This window comes from Coenobita brevimanus, chromosome 44 (genome assembly GCF_032717465.1).
Source record: "Coenobita brevimanus isolate Jiangsu-jjx chromosome 44, ASM3271746v2, whole genome shotgun sequence".
Classification (NCBI taxonomy): Eukaryota; Metazoa; Arthropoda; class Malacostraca; order Decapoda; family Coenobitidae; genus Coenobita; species Coenobita brevimanus.
This window is the reverse complement of record NC_136997.1, coordinates 26,691,020-26,709,541: the sequence shown is the minus strand read 5'-3', so window position 1 is coordinate 26,709,541 and position 18,522 is coordinate 26,691,020. Positions and strand designations below refer to the sequence as shown.

The following is an 18,522-nucleotide window of genomic DNA, read 5'->3' as shown; positions in this document are numbered from 1 at the left end:
ATTTGTATTCCAACTTTCAATCTTACCCACACAATCCTTGACCTAACTGATCCATACTCTTATGTTTTTCTTCCGTGTTTTACTCAACTATACACACTCCTTCTTTTGCCCTCTCATATAATATATATATATATATATATATATATATATATATATATATATATATAGATAGATAGATAGATAGATAGATAGATATAGATATAGATACAGATAGACAGATAGATACCTATCAATCTATTGTCAGAAGCCTTAATCCCATAAGGGATGTCCACAAACAAATCGCCTCCATGTCGTCCTGTCACCGCCATTTCACTGCCCTGCTTACAGCTCATACCCCCACCCCTCATATACCTCTCGACTCCATCTTTCCACGACATCCTTGGCCTCCGCCTCCCTCCCCCCTTCTCCCCTCTCACATACACTCTCCTCGTCAGTCTCTCTCTCTCTCTCTCTCTCTCTCTCTCTCTCTCTCTCTCCTTTATTTCCACATGGCCAAACCCCCTCAATGTGGTTTTCCTAATGCTTCATATCATATACTAGTCCACACCACAACACTCCTACACTTTCTCATTTGTCATTCTGTCTAGCCATGTGACTCCACATGCTCCACTGAAATATAATTCATTTCCACTGCTCTCTTGTCTTGTGTCCCTCCAACAAGGTCCAAGCTTCTCTTCCATACGTTAGAGTTGGAATCACAATACTGTAATGCAGCAACTTTCTCACTTCCATACTCACTTCCCTCTTCCTTATCACTGCTTTCAAAGAATCAACAGCCTTTCTTCTTTGTTGTACCCTTTTAAGCACCTCATCCTCTAAACTTCCATCCTTATTCATCACACTACCCAAGTACTTAAATGCACTCGCATTTTCCATTTCCTCCTCATCCAGCCTCACTGTACTGTACTTTCAGTGACTTCATTTCTCTCGAAGACCATAACTTTACTTTTCCTTACATTCACCCTTAGATTCCGTTTCTTACACACTCTCGCAAACTCATTCTTCAAGTCTTGCAGCTCCCCCTCGTCTTCACTTAACAGCATGGTTTCATCTGCAAACAACATTACAGGGAGTTTCCACACACTGCTCTCTCTCATTAGAGCTGCTCCAACATTCACTGCCTTACCTTGTATCTCGTTCATAACCCCATCCATAAACAAACTGAACAACCATGGATACATAACACATCCCTCAGTTCACTGTCCACACGCACTGCAGCCTTAGCACCCTCATACATACTTTTCACGGCATTCAACAACTTCCCATTTACTCCATATATTCTTAATACTGTCCACAATCCTTGTCTATCCACCCTCTCGTATGCTTTCTATAAATCCATGAAGGCTGCATACAACATCTTTCCCTTCTCTAGAAAGTTTTCCACTAAAGACCTAAGAATCAATATCTAAGCTGCACATCCTCTTCCCTTCCTATAACCTCCCTGTTCTTCTCCAACTAATTTCTCTGTTATTTGTCTAATTCTGGCAATGAGTATCCTGCCATATCCTCTTCCTGTTACACTAAGAATATAAACGCCCCAATGATTATCAAACACTTCTTTTTCCCCCTTTCCTTTTTATAGAGGAATAATTATACTTGACTTCCAATGTTTCGGGACTTTACCTTCCTCCAAGGCCAATCTGCACATCTTCCACAACCATTCTACTACTCTTTTTCCTCCATGCTTCAGCATTTCATCACACACTCCATCAATTCCTGGGACTTTCCCGATTTTTACTATCTTCATTGCTTCCACAACTTCCATCCTACTGGTTTCTTCCTCTTTTCTCATACCCTTCTTCTACCTGACATTAACTAGCCACAAATAAATTGCATTACTTTCATTCTCTATGTTCAACAATTCCCAGTAGTGTTCTCTACACCTGCTCACTTTTTCTCCCTTCACTCTACTTAATTTCACCGAGTCTTGTACAATTAGTCATGTCCTCAGCACCTGTAACATTGATAAAGGTCCTCAGAACTGGACATACCTTTTTGTATTGCCTTAATATATTGATTCTCAGAGTAGAACATAGAGGTCTGCCTAATGCCGAGGATTGACGTCAACACAACAAGCGCTGAGGACATCACTGATGGTGCTAAACTTGGTGAAATGGAGTATAGTAATCTACCATTTTTATTTTTCACTCCCCGACTAACTTCTTTAACACCCTGTCTAACTCTCTTTACCTCTCTCCAGAACATTTTCCACTCCCTCCACTGTATACTCAGATTTCTTCCAAATTCCCCATCCACTCTTTCCTTACTCTCACTCATTTTTTCACCTCTCTCTTGCTCTTTACATATAACTCTTTCTCCTGTTTCAACTTCCTTCACGCCTTTGCTTCCTATCCACTCACTATATGCTTTCTTTTTTTGCGCCACGAGCTGTCTCACTTCTTCATTCCATCATGCTGTTTCTTGCCCCCCATTTCGTCTTCTCTTCACCCCACACACCACCTCACACATTGCACAGACTTCTTCTTTGAATATCTTGCACATACCTTCCAAGTCCCTCATCTGCTCCAAATCATATTTAACCAATCGCTCCTTCACTCCTCTCTTATATTCTGCCATTATCCCATCCTCTTGTAAACATTCCACCCGTCTTGTAAGAACTACTTCCTCCTGTCCTTCCCATCTTCTATTCCTCCACTTCATTTCGACTTTGACTTTCAAGTGGTAGTAAGAAAGTCCACTCCTCCAACCTCTATGCGCTCTTGCATCCATTACACACCTTCTCATTCTATCATCCAGGCACACACACACATACACACACACACACACACACAGTCAAAGGAGGCAGACGTACGACATCGGCGCTCCGTACTGAACCAACACGGCCAGTGGCATTACCTAAATTAGTATCTTTATATGAGTCAACCTCTGTACCAGGTTAGACTAAATGATTTTTCATTATTAAAAGAAAAAAAAAAAGTTTAAACAAGACATGTTCAAACAGAAATGAGAACCAAGACGAAAGAATGCACTGTCAGCTGAGGTTTGTTTAGACTACAGCAGCACGGGGAATGTAAGTACATACTCTGTACTTTTAGTATTGCAAAATGGATACATACTTTAGTAAAGCAAATTGGGAAAAGAAAAGGGATAAAGGTAGAAAGCAAAATGATGATTTCTACCAAGAACTGGTGAAGTGGAGACTCACAATAGACTGGTTGAACGTGTACACAAACTAGAAATGGCTTTCAAAAATGAAATTGATGAAATAAAGAAGCAGATGCACTTGTAAAAGGAAGAAATAGAAAAACTAGGAAGAGAGGCCAACAAGAAAGACACAACCATCAGTGAACTAACAGTGGAACTGAGTACACTTAGGAAGAAAATGAGTGAAATGGCAAGTACAGTAGTCAATCACGAGAGTGTTATGGAAGAGTTCAAAAATGGCACAGAGACAATTAGGCAAGTAAGCAGTCTTATAGACCAGAGCAGTGATATTGAGGAGAAGATAACACAGGTCAATGAAGCTGTGCAAAGCTACAAAAATTATGTGGAAACCACGTATGCTGAAATGGTGAAAGTAAAGAAAGACTTAGAAACAAGGGTGGAGGAAAAAAAAAACATTGAACAGGAAGTGAAAAGAATAATCCAAAACAATCCAAAGTTAGTCAGAGATTCAGTAGATATAAACAAATCTATAGTAATCACTGGTATAGAAGAGGAAGAAGTAAAAAACAAGATCACAAGAGACAAAAAGGAGATGGCAAATGTAATGAGCTTACTGAAAGAAGTATCAGAGGAAATCTTTAGTAAAGACATAGAGGAACACAAGAGGTTAGGGAAATACGAGAAAAGCAGGACAAGACCTCTAAAGGTGACTTTCCAGAGTGTAAACACTGTAGAAGAGATACTAAAAAATGCAAAGAATCTTATGAAAAAAGATGAGTTAAAAAATGTATGGATAAAAAGATGCCCAACACAAGAGGAACTGGAATTACTGAAAGAGAAAAGGGAGGAAGCAAAAAAAAAAAAAAAATGAGGGAAGATCAGAAGAGGAGAAGAAGAATTTTTTTTTACAAAGTAAGAGGATTGCAGGTACGAAAGTGGTACACAAACAGGATGGAATAAAAAGGAGGAAGGTAGTAAAACCATGTCATGACAAGTATATAAACAAGATGATAAAGTTGATGTACTCAAATGTGGATGGAATGGTATCTAAATCACTAAAGATGAATGATTATGTCAGAGAAAATGAAACAAAAATAACATACCTAACTGAAACAAAATTATCACCAAGGATATCCAACGACATACTAAACTTAGAGGAATTCAATATATGGAGAAGAGACAGAAATTTAAAAAAAGGAGGAATTATAATATTAACTAAGAACAATCTAAAAGTCAATTAAATAAAACTAGATATACCATCACAAGTAGAACTGATTGCAGTAGAGATCAACACATCTGAAGGGAAAGTAATTGTAGCCAATTTGTACATGCCACCCAGATCAAACACTTGGGAAAGAGATGAATATGAGGACCTGGCAGAGAGTACAATTCAGAGTTTAAGATCATTACTACATAAAATGGAAGAGAAATCGGAAAGAATTATACTAACTGGAGATTTTAATACAAATAAAAATTGGAATACTCTAGATATAATTAGCCAACAAAGCTGATGGGACCAAAAGCTCCTGGATCTCGTGCAAGAGTTTTTCCTAACGCAACATGTGAGGGAAACCACCAGAAAAAGAGGACTCGATGTACCTTCAGTGCTAGATCTAATATTTACTAGGCAAGAAAATGATATTGACAGTTTAATATATCACCCTCCACTCGGGAAAAGCGATCATGCAGTACTAAATTATAACTTCAGGATAGCATATGACATAGTTAACAGCAATGAAAGTTACAAAAAGAGCCTTAACTATAAAAAGGGAAATTATCAAGACCTAAAGAAGTATTTCTTAGAAGTTGATTGGGAAAATGAGCTTAGAGGATAAGATTTAAATGCTGTATATAAAAAATTCTGTGAATTTTATGAAATAGGAGTCCAGAAGTACATCCCACAGCACAAAGAAGCAGATAAGAAAATACAGAAATGGTTCAATACAGAATGTAAAAAATCAAAAGAAAGAAGAGATTTTTTGTGGAATAGATACTGTAGACACAATAGTGAAAGGGCATATAATAATTACAAACAGGCAAGAAACGATTATACAAGAATAATGAGGGAAGCCCAAAAACAGTTTGGGGAGGATATAATAAATAAAAGTAGTGATCAACCAAAGCTGTTTTACAGCTACATCAGAAGCAAAACCAAAGTAAAAGATATAATACAATCCATTACGGACGAGGGAATCACTTAAACACAAGAGAAAGATATTTGTGAAGCACTAAATAAGAATTTCCAATTAGTTTTTACAGAAGAAAAAAATTTTGAGAGGGACTATGTGGAACATGCATGTCCACACATACTACCAGATATACAAATAGCAGAAAAAGTAATACAGGAGGAGTTAAGTAAATTAGACAGAGGAAAAGCAAGTGGTCCTGATGAAATTTCATGTTGGGTACTACGAGAATGTGCAAAGGAGTTAAGTAAACCATTATTTTTAATTTTCAAGAAATCCTTGAATCAAGGTAAACTACCTGATATTTGGAAAAAAGCAAATATTGTCCCCTTATTCAAGAAAGGAAATAGACAAAATCCACTCAACTACCGACCAGTATCACTGACCAGTGTTGTAAGCAAGGTATTAGAAAAGCTTATAAGAAAAGCTTGGGTAAATCATCTAGAAGAACACAGTATGATAACAGAAAGACAGTTTGGTTTCAGAAAAGGAAAATCATGTGTTACTAATCTGTTGAGCTATTATGACAGAGTAACAAACACAATACAGGAAAGAGAAGGATGGGTGGACAGTATCTATTTAGATTTCAAGAAAGCTTTTGACACAGTACCACACCAAAGACTTTTATGGAAACTGTACCATCAAGGAGGAATTCGAGGCAAACTGTTTTCTTGAATGCAAGATTTTCTCATAAAAAGAGAAATGAGAACAGTACTAAGAGGAAACTACTCATCATGGAAAGAAGTGACTAGTGGAGTACCACAGGGTTCAGTGCTGGCCCCAATCATGTTTTTAGTGTATATATATGATATAAACAGTAACACTGGAAATGAGAGCTATCTGAATATGTTTGCAGATGATGCAAAAATTCAAAGGAGAATTACTAACACAGACTGTTGTAAAGAGCTACAAGAAGAATTAAATAAACTTCATGAATGGAGTAATACATGGCAAATGGAATTCAGTGCGGATAAGTGTCATGTAATCAAGTTTGGTAAAAGTGGAAAAAGACCTGATTGGGATTATAAGTTAGGAAATAAAACCCTATACACATCAGAAAGAGAGAAGGACCTAGGTTTGATTATCAATAACAGACTATCTCCGGCTGACCACATCAGCGAGAAGGTACGGAACATGTATACACTGCTTGCAAATATGAGAATAGCATTCACATACATAAATGAAGACATGCTAAGAAGGATAATAACATCATTCATTAGACCAACCCTGGAATATGCATCAGTAGTCTGGAGTCCTCATCTCAAAAAACACATAGACAAGATTGGAAAAGTTCAAAGGGCCGCTACAAGATGGATACCAAGCTTAAGGGACCTAAGCTACGAAGAAAGACTAAATAAACTGAATCTACCAACACTACAGGAGAGAAGGAAAAGAGATGACATGATAATGCTATATAAGTGCATATCAGGGAAGGAGAAAATAGACATAAATGATTACTTAACATATGGAGAAGCATCAGCAAGAGGACACTGCAAAAAACTTGCATAAGAAGAGAGGTGATAAAGACGTAAGGAAATTCAGTTTCCCAAATAGAGCAATTGATCAATGGGATGCACTACCGAATGAAATAGTGTGTGCCAAAACAATTCACATATTTAAGGATAAATATGGTTTAAGACACGGGACAGTACGAGCTTGACTCATTCCTGTAAAGATACAATTAGGTAAGAACACACACACACACACACACACACACACACACACACACACACACACACACACACACACACACACACACAATCAATCAATCAATTATTGCCTTCCGTTTATTCAATTCACCACCCACCCTTTTCATCCCTCACCACGTATACCTGAGGATCATTTTATGTCTGAAGAGAGTATTGGCTATCACCAACCCCGTCCCGGCACAGATGTCCACTAGAGCACTACCATTCTCATCCACTTTTGCAAGCACATCCCACTCACCAACTACCCCATCCACCTTCAAATTCCCTACTTTCCATTCATATCTCCAATCAAAAACACCCTCTAATTTCTTTCAAACTTTTCCATGCATGCTTCCACTTTTGTTCAGTACTCTACTTTCACTCTGCTTGCATGATCTTGCGATGGGGCATACACACACACACGCACACACACAATCTCCCACATCTGCAGTCCAGCTTTGAATCTTACTCACAAAATTCTTTTCCCAACTGACCCATACTCTCTTATATTTTTCTTCCATCTCTTGTACACGACAATACACACTCATTCTTTTGCCCACTAATTTTCACCCACTCCCTCGCATATACACCGTCCATACTCCAATTCTTTGACACTCCCACCTCGCCATTTAGTCTCAATTAATCCACTTACATCCACTTTTGCATCATCTAGACCATGGATAATCACTCTCCCATTCACCTCATTTTATATATATATATATATATATATATATATATATATATATATATATATATATATATATATATATATATATATATATATATATATATATATATATATAATGAGGTGAACAAGAGAGTGATTATCCATGGTCTAGATGATGCAAAAGTGGATGTAAGTGGATTAATTGAGACTAAATGTATATTAGGGTTTTCAGGAAAATCGATACTTCAGGAACTTGAAGGGCAAAGTGCTTATTCAGTTCCACTACTGGTGGGAACCACACAATACTTTGCAATTTTTCTTTGGCTTTCTCAAACCCATGCCTCATTTCAACACGAGTTGGAATGCAAGTGTTAACTCCCGCCTTGATCCCATGGCTTGACGCGGAGGAACCCACGTTGTCTGTCAGATCTCTACACTCTGTTTGGAAGGAATTAAGGACTGAGATCGCTAAAAAGATCGAAAAAGAATTCCATCCACAAACACCCTTGATTCTCCATTTTGATGGAAAGCTCTTGGTCAACATCGATGGTAGCGGCTGCAATGATCGCCTGGCGAGTGATTTTACAGGGATTGGTATGGAGAAGATCCTGGCGATCCCTAAGATCCCTGCTGGAACGGGTGAAGCAATGGGAGCAGCTGTGCTAAGGACTCTAAATGAAATGCCGGAGTTGAAGCCCTGGATTACAGGGCTCTGTTTTGATACTAAAGCGTCTAACATCGAGGTTCACAGCAGAGCCTTTTTTTGTCATTGATAGAGGTCTCCAAGTCCCGCTATTGTCCTTGGCATGCAGGCACCACATGTGTGAACTTATAGTGGCAGGGATCTTTGACCTCTTTCAATCTTCTTCTGGTCCTGAAATTCCTCTCTTCTCTCGATTCAAAGTGTTCTGGAACAAAATTGACGCAGTTTCCTTCGATCCCTACGATGATGACCTAGATGAAAAATCTCAGTCGTGGATTGCCAACAGAGCCGAGGACATTGAACACATCATACTCAGCTACATGGATCGTGTACAACCCCGTGATGACTACCTTGAGCTCCTCCAGCTGTCTTTGGTTTTCCTTGGCAAGCCAGCACGGATGACCTTTCACCGTCCAGGTGCCGATCACAGAGCACGTTGGATGGCCAAAGGCCTTTACTGCCTCAAGATCTTCCTTTTCAGAAATCAACTGAAGGATGCAGCCTCCTTCCCCTTCACATGACATCCAAAGGAGGCCATCAACCGCATCTGTGTCTTCCTCGTCACCATCTACATGATGCACTGGTTTGAAGCCCCCAATCCTGTCGACGCTCCAATCAATTACCTCAATTTCCTGAAGAAGATTGAAGAATTCAAAGAGGTGGATCCCACTGTAGCAAAGAAGGCACTGGACAAAGTCAAAAGCCACCTCTGGTACCTCAGTGAGGACCTGGCTCCACTAGCCATGTATTGTGACAAAGTCTCTGCTGAGGAAAAGCAGGAAATGCTGAAAAACACGACCACAGCACTGCCGAGGAAAAAGGGTCTGCGCCATTTGAACATGAAGACGATTGGTAAGTCGAAAAACCTCTTCCAGTGTTTGAAGCTGAACCCTCCGACAGGCATCAATGACCTCTGCCCCATTCCTGATGCCATGGCCCACCTCAAAGTGGTCAATGACGCTGCTGAGTGGAGAGTCAAACTAGCAATGGACTACAAAAATGGTCTGACGAAGAATGATGAAGAACAACAGCTGATCTTCCATGCTGTGCAGCACCACAGAGCCCTCTACGACTCGATCAAAAAATCCCACATGTAATAAACTCATTATGCTTGTTGTATAGCTCAAAACTATTGTTTCTTTTTGTACCACATTGTTTATTTTTACCTTTCTTCACCAAACCCTTCACTTACTTAGATCAGTTAGATTTACAGAATTCAGGGATAGTGAGGCACGACTTTGCATTGATAAAAAACATAAATTTTTGCATGAATGCTTTGTTTGTATAGTGGAATCGATTGCATACTTTGCCTCACTGAGGTACCAAGGCTGGTTTTTGACTTTGTCCAGTGCCTTCTTTGCTACAATGAGATCCATCTCTTTGAATTCTGCAATCTTCTTCAGGAAACTGAGGTCATTGATTGGAGCGTCGACAGCATTTGGGGCTTCAAACCAGTGCATCATATAGATGATGGCGAGGAAGACACAGATGTGGTTGATGGCCTCCTTTGGATGTCATGTGAAGGGGAAGGAGGCTGCATCCTTCAGTTGATTTCTGAAAAGGAAGATTTTGAGGCAGTAAAGGCCTTTGGCCATCCAACGTGCTCTGTGATAGGCACCTGAACGGTGAAAGGTCATCCGTGCTGCCTTGCCAAGGAAAGCCAAAGACAGCTGGAGGAGCTCAAGATAGTCATCACGGGGTTATGCATGATTCATGTAGCTGAGTATGAAGTGTTCAATGTCCCCGGCTCTGTTGGCAGTCCACGAATGAGAGTTTTCATCTAGGTCATCATCGTAGGGATCGAAGGAATCTGTCAATTTTGTTCCAGAACTCTTTGAATCGACAGAAGAGACGAATTTCAGGACCAGAAGAAGATTGAAAGAGGTCAAAGATCCCTGCCACTATAAGTTCACACATGTGGTGCCTGCATGCCAAGGACAATAGCGGGACTTGGAGTTCTCTATCAATGACAAAAAAAGGCTCTGCTGTGAACCCCGATGTTAGACGCTTTAGTATCAAAACAGAGCCCTGCAATCCAGGGCTTCACCTCCAGCATTTCATTTAGAGTCCTTTGCACTGCTGCTCCCATTGCTTCACCCGTTCCAGCAGGGATCTTAGAGATCGCCAGGATCTTCTCCATACCAATCCCTGTAACCACAATCGCCAGGCGATCACTGCGGCCGCTACCATCGATGTTGAGCAAAAGCTTTCCAGCAAAATGGAAAATCAAGGGTGTTTGTGGATAGATTTTTTTTTCGATCTTTTCAGCGATCCCAGTTCTTGATTCCTACCAAACAGAGTGGAGAGATCTGACAGACAACGTGAGTTCCTCCGCGTGAAACCATACGATCAAGGAGGGAGTTAACACTTGCATTCCAACTCGTGTTAAAATGAGGCATGGGTTTGAGAAAGCCAAAGAAAAATTGCAAAGTATTGTGTAGTTCCCACCAGTAGTGGAACTGAATAAGTACTTTCCCCTTCAAGTTCCTGAAGTATCGATTTTTCTGAAAACCCTAATATATATATATATATATATATATATATATATATATATATATATATATATATATATATATATATATATATATATATATATATTTATATATATATATATATATATGTGTGTGTGTGTGTGTGTGTGTGTGTGTGTGTGTGTGTGTGTGTATAGCGTCTGTGGTACAATGGTAGAGTGTGCTTCTCGTATGCTGGTGGATGGGGGAAAGCCTCCCGGCAGAGTTTTAAAAACTTTGGGAATCATTCACCGAGCCACACACTGCTTTGGGGGACATAATGGGTGCTGTGGTTGAACCAGTGTCGCATACCGGTATACTTGCACCCAGTCGTTGAAATAAAACATGATCATGTTTTCCTTCTTTTTTTTTTTTTTACTTGAACTTTATAATTGATTACATGTTTTTTTTTTCCTTCACCGCTAATGTGTTTGTTAGCTTGTATCTTTCCTTCGATCATTTCTAACATGTTCACATAGTGTTTTTTTTTTTTCATCCCTGGAGTGGTATGACATTAGAAAAAAAAAAAAAAAAGCGAAAAATGTTAGATTACGCTTTTGGGTCATTCCACGAAGATGTCAACCTTTTGTGTCAAAATCAGAATTGATTAAAATTATATAAATTATACATCATTTTAAAGCTAAATCACTGAATGTTATGAATTTGAAGAGAAAAGGAACCTAAACTGTCAACTAAGCGATTTGTATAAAAAATTGTCATATTATGTCACCGATAAAATCTCACTGCTGAAAATAGCAATTTTCATAACATCATTGACCAGAGTATGTTATTGTTTGGAATACTGACATTGTGTTTTATTGAAAATGCATCTGTTTGAGTTGTGATTGACACTACAGTTGTGTACATATATTTTGTGATCAAAATGTAGCATGGCCTTTAAATGGAGTATTTCAGGAGTAACGTGCCACACGTTTTTTCCCCATTTTTCCCATACACAGCTAACAAACTGGAGAATACCAACATAACTTTATATTATAAATAGGCATCCCAAGGCCTTAATAATGTAACGTTGGGATACTTTGAAACAAACCCTGGTAAGCCATATGATCCGTCACACACGTTACATACCCACTGTGAGGAACGTTACCGGAAAATGATGTAACGTTTCTCACGCACACCTTTGAACAAAAAATCAATCTGTGACTATTTACACTGCAGTTGTTCATTATGTCAAAGCTGAAGAGATTGCTACAAAGCCATTAGCAGTAATTTCAAATACAGCCTCACACTCTAGCCTTGAAGTTCAGGTGTTTAATAGTGCTATTTTTGATTATTTGAATTCTGCTGGTATTCATTTTACACATGAATCATTGTGGCCTGATAGGGCAGCAGCCCACCTCAAGAATATTTATTCTATGGCAGCTCTAACCTTTTACAAAGACCTCCACAACTGCACTGCTGAATGGAACTTTCAAGAAAGTTATCATGGGAGGGGCCCTCAGGATGGGATTGGGGCTTTACTAAAATGGAATATCTACATGTGAGTTTTGCAAGGTCGCTGTACAGTAAGGTCTGGTGTAGAATTTTATGAGGAGGCTGAACAAATAACAGATGAAACTGAACTAATGTATGTGTCTACTGAATATATAAAACAATGAGAAGTCAAAATATGTAGAGATCTGGAAAAACTGCAAGGCAGCAAAATCCCTTCAGCAGTGCAGGCCAGTAAAACCACTTGGGCACTATAAAGTAGCATTGTGTCATTTGACTGCAGACCAATCACCTTTTAAGCAGTGCTATCTCCAGGAGACTGGCTTTGACCCACAATCTTACTCCAGTACTAGCAGTGATAGGGAAAGTACACCATCTCTTGCAGAAATGTGAGAGTCATTCATGTTCCAGTCTGAGTCACAGAGTATTGCTGTTATTGGGACAACACAAAAACCATCCCCAGGTAACTATGTACTAGTTCATTACACTACTAAGAAGTTGTCGAAGCATTATGCTGCAGTGGTAGAATCAGTTCCGGAGCCAGGCGTTAGAAGTTAATTATTTAAGAGAGGCACTGACAATGGGTAATAGCCAGTTTCATTTTCCTGACAACCCGGACAGAGACGAGATCTCCGAGGATATGGTTGTGCAGGTATTGCCAACTCCTCATGTGTCAAGAATGGCACACACATTCAAAGGGGTGAACTTTCCATCCTCAGTCAATTTGTCTAAAAGGATGAATTTTCCATCTTCGATGAGGAACTAGTTGATCTTTAATATTTGTGTTGTTTACGTCACTGGTGTGATATAAAGGCAAGCTTATCATGTAACTTTCACATCAATTACTCGCTGTAGCGTTACCTACATGTTACAAGGTAATTTATGTTCATAATATTCAAAATTTCATTGTTCTTTTCAGCTGCATCACCCTCAACCCTGCTTTACAAGAATCATGTTTTGGTTAATTTATCATGTGTTTCACATTAATACATGATTTACATTGTTTCGTGATACAATTACTGTAACCTTCATAAGAGATGATTTTGTAATTATATGAAAAACAAAATTCGCACAAGTAACGTTTCTCACTTTTCCTGTAACGTGTCTCACGGTCACATTTTCCTTAACAGTAGCAAAATTCTTAGGAGAAATAGAATATGCTGGGTATGGTTATGATCCTCATATATTGACATATTACTGATATAAAGCACTTCTTGATTGAACCAGTAAAATCACAGAGTTATTGATAATATTCATGCAAAGTAAAAGGTGGGGTAGCATCGCGGTAACGTTTCTCACGCCACTTTTAAAAATCTATATAAAATCAGAATAAAAACATATGAATAATCTGATTATTGCATAATGTAGTGCGAGGTGTTGGTAGTAAACCTTGCAAACGGCATTTATTTATGTTGCATTCATAAGAAAATACAAGTGAGAGTAGATCAGTAACTTGTCTATGAATGTAACGTTTCTCACGATGGAATGACCCTTTTCCTACCTATAATACAGTTCCTATAACTCCATCAACACACACACACACACACACACACACACACACACACACACACACACACACACACCTTCGTTTTTTATTCTTGTTTAACTCTCTGCGCCTCATATTTATAAAACTTGTTTTTCTGTACTTAAAATAATGTACATGGAAAGCAACACATTTCTCAATTCTAACATAATTGTTTCTATTGTTTGGTTTTACTGCCTGGATAAATATCAAATTTAATATAAAAATGTACCTCCCACGCAAAGTACTTACCACTCCCTTGAAAGTCAACATAGCATTTGACTGATCGTGAATGTTTATAATGTCAAATTGTTATGATTCCGACAGTACTGATTGCACACACACACACACTGAATCCAAATGACTCATAGCAAGAAACAATTTGTGTTCGATAATGCAGACGAGAACGGTGTTGTTGTGAGATGATAAAGGTTCAAGTGTTAACTGAAGGTTATGTGTTGGTAAAGGCGACATGCAGCTGATGGGAATCAAAATGATTACATGGGTTAATGTTTTGACATCACATGCTTTGTAGGGTTATTGTACAGGTCGAGATGTTTACGTGCAATGTACAGTCGTGGTCATAAATAATCACCTTGCCTCCAGTACCTCCTGCCTCAGGCTGCCTCCCTTATGCGCTGCAAGTCACAGCGGAGCACGAGGGGCTGAGATGGAGGGGCCAGAGAGAGAAAGGAAGGTGGGTGGGGGGACGAGTGATGGTGTGGGAGGGTGAAGTAAGGGAGTTGAGGGAGGGAAGGTAGTGGAGGGAGAATGAAAGGCGAAGTGGTGGTCACATTATTTGTCTATTTCCTTTCATTCACGACATGATATAAAGGAGTTAATATTCGGCAGATAATGCTGCATTATATCTTGTATACCGGAGTCAGATAACAAGTTTTAGATTGGCGGTGATGTCAAGGGCTGGCTCGTGAGAGAAATAGACAGATATGTTAGGTCAAACTTTAGTGCGGAGCCAGATATTTATGTTTATCCGTATATTTTGATTTCAGACGCAGAATGGAATCTGGATGGCTTTGACTTCCGTAATGCTTAATAAAGAAACGTCCTCTATATTTACATGTAAATAATTTTGGAACTAAATATCATAATGCAACCTTTGACATGGCTGTGTCCTCAGTAAATACGATCATCCTCTCGGTATACACTCCCTCTACACACGCAGTCACCATCATGTCAACTATTTTATGGCATCTCTATATGAAAAGGCTATTTGATATTATGAAGCATAACAGATAAATAAATCTGATGTCTGTGCACATGGGTGAGTATAATTACGATATCTCTCATAAAATGTTAGGAAAATAAATCAACATCCTACCCTAACTCCCAAAATATATCTATGTCAATGTTTACCGACATTGGTAAAGCCAAAGCAACAAGGATACCCTTAGTAAGTAGCCCAGTGGCCTCCTGCCTCTTAATGCCCTCTTGCTGTCTTCGCGGCAGCGAGGAAACAATGTTGTTGACGGTTTGCTGGTTTCGTCTGAACAGCTCCCGCTCGTCCGTGGTTTGCTGGAGGAGGCGGGCCTGCGTCCCCTAGTTCTCTGGCTCCCACGCGTTGACAATCTGGGTGCACACAGTCTTGATGGCTCTGCACTAATGTTTGATCTGCCATGTCAGTATATTTCTCTCACGGGCCAGCAATTGATATCACCACCAATCTAAAGCTTTTTATCTGACGCCGCTATACAAGATATAGTGCAGCATTATCTACTGAATATTAACCCTTTATCATGCCATGAATGAAAGAAAATAGACAAATAATGTTACCACCAACTACTTTGCATTTCATTCTCCTTCCCCTACCTCCCCTCTCTTATTCCACCCTCGCATCATCAGTGGTCCCCCCACCCACCTTCCCTTCTTTCTCTGGTCCCTCCCTCTCAGCCCTTTACTCCACTGTGACTTGCCGTGCATAAAGGAGGCAGCCTGAGGCACGGAGTACTGGATGATAGGTGATTATTTATGACCACGACTGTACTGGTGGAGGTGACATACAGTGTGTACAGTGCATGTCACAGTGTAAGGTGATGATAATGGTTGAGATGTTGACTTACAATAATGTTTTTCACTTGTGAAATGCGTTAAAGATCTGTCTATCCATATACCTAGGCTGCTTCCCCCAAGGAAAGGGAGGTAGCCGAGGCAGGACGATGCACTCCCGATTTACTCATCCACTCAACACATTCATTTGCATCTTAACCCCAAGGGGCGTTAAGGGGTCGTGAAAATGAATGTCAGTGTGTTTGGTGAAGGTAGTGTTTTTCACGGAAACGAGCAGGAGGAGTATCGTGTTGTCTGTGGGAGTAATGATTTAACACCGTGACGTGCACACTTGGAAGATTGCAAAGGTCGATGTGTTTATGTGCCTTGTGTTTTTCCCACTGGCATGCGCAGTAGGGATGCGTTAATGGTTGATGTGCTGATAGCAATGCGTTGAGATCGGTGGTGTGGCCGTGGCTGCTTCACTCACCATGTCGCCCCCCGCCAGGCAACTCAGCCTCCTCCTCCTCCTGCTTATACCCGTTCCTGCACTGGTTGAATTCTGCGTCCTAAGGCTGCCCTTCCTCCTCACAGGTCAGGCAAGACCACAAGTAATCTCATCAGTAAGGAAGGTTTCTAATACCTTTCCTTGCCAATTTATTTCCATATATGGCACATTAACATTGTCTTGTATGGCAGCGTTTTCCAATTTGTGGAGTGCGTACTATGGGCAAGAAGGGTGCAGTGTTATGGAGAAAGATTTAAGAAATAACTTTAAAAGTGTTTACTGAGAATGACCTGAAAGTAGCATTGACATTTATCTGTTGTTATATGTATAATAAACTTGAACCCCTTTAAGAGATATTTCATCCTGGCAAGGTGTTGTCCGATGAAGACGTGCTTAAAATAATAATCTAAATTCTTCTGAAGAGTATTGGAACATGTGTGGTAGTCGTCATAAAAGCATTAATCGCTTTCAGTTCATTTGTGTCACAGTTGGCAAATTGGGAGTTACAGTCGTCATAACAATTTCCCTGCAAGTCTGCTCGTGTGATGTGGGTCGTTTTCTCTGGCTACAGTTTACTGTTTGGGGACTAGTTGCCACATTGGTTTTTATTCGCTTGAAAGGTGTGTTTGCAGCTATTAGTACTAGAGACCCCTAGAATACGATTTTCTTTTTATCTGATTAGCATAAAAATGTGCAAAAGGTGACAGAAAAATATGGAAAACTCCCCTTCACTCCTCATACTACTCCTGTTGTCCCTCCCTAACCCTTGCCTTTCTCGACCTTTACTCTTCATCTTCACAACCCACTTTCCCCATCCTTTCTACCTTATCTTATCCACGGCGCTAACCTACATAATGAACCGAACTCTTCTGCATTTCTTATCTGTTCCTGTAACCTTTTTGCTCCTCTACAATTGTGAATATGAGGTGAAGGGGAACTTTTTCTAGGGAAGAGAGAGAGAGAGAGAGAGAGAGAGAGAGAGAGAGAGAGAGAGAGAGAGAGAGAGAGAAGGAATGGGCACAAATGCTTGTTAAATTCAGACTACTGAAATAATAGTCATAACTGCAAAGTTCACTCAAACTCTGTTAAGGAAAACATCACAAGAACGAGACTTAACGTTCCTGTACCTCTCGGCGGTTGACAGTGACAAGGGATGGAGAAAAGAAAGACAACAGGAATGAAAGGAGTGGGAAGGAGACGGGGAGGGTGAGAATGGGACTTGAACAGGAAGGAATATTGATAATAAACCTTGGATACAGATGGTTTTTATTAAAGTATTGCGAGTGTTTGGGAAAGCAGGTTGAGCTTAGTAATCAGCCAAGAGAGAATTGCTATGCACCAGTCAAGTTAGTGCCATGAATATATGAGCGAAGGTTGAGAGGGTGAGGAGAGGAGTATGTGGAGAGACATGTGACGCAAGAAAGAGGAGATGCATGAATGAGGACAAGTGGAGAGGCACTAGGATGGGTGGGGGGAGGAAGGGGAGGGGAGGGGGGGCTGGACGGACATCTGGAGGAGTAAGGGCGAGAGAAAGAAGGGGCGTGTTGAGACGGTTATAATAAGGAATAAGAGAGTATTATTGTCATACGTCATTCCATAACATTCTACTTTCACCTCCTGCACTTTGTTATGCCAACCAGATACGGTATATAAAGTACTGTATTCTAGACAGTCTCTAGGTCTACTTCTTAGAAACACGTCTTTAAAGCGTATAAAAGCCTATGTGACAACTAGTACCCATACACTGTTGCCAGACAAAACGAGTCATCACACGAGTGGACGTGAAGCGAATTTTTGCTGGCGACTATACATTATTTGTCATCACCGTATTTTGTTTTCTGATAGAAAAATATTTAAGTGTTTCCAAGTTTTCTTTTTCCAACCGTAAATTTTTTCTAACAAACGCAAAAAACTAAAAGGGAATTGGAGACAAGAAAATCTTAAAATGCAAATTGCGGACGTAAAGCGAAAAAAATATATATACAGTATATATGTAGCCAACGGCCATGCCACGTTGAGTACACCGCTTCCCATCCGATCAGCGAAGTTAAGCAACGTTGGGTCTGGTTAGTACTTGGATGGGTGACCGCCTGGGAACACCAGATGCTGTTGGCATCTCTACGTGTCAAGTGGGGTTGGTGGAGGATTAGTGCCCC

The 18,522-nt window shown here is 39.9% G+C and overlaps 1 non-coding gene across 1 annotated transcript; it reads left to right on the top strand.

The window, feature by feature from the left end:
- Positions 1-18,362: 18,362 nt before the first annotated feature.
- On the top strand, positions 18,363-18,481 carry LOC145398250 (5S ribosomal RNA). The gene has a single exon (XR_013897102.1). It is a non-coding gene; the product is annotated as a 5S ribosomal RNA (ribosomal RNA).
- The last annotated feature ends 41 nt before the right edge of the window (positions 18,482-18,522 follow it).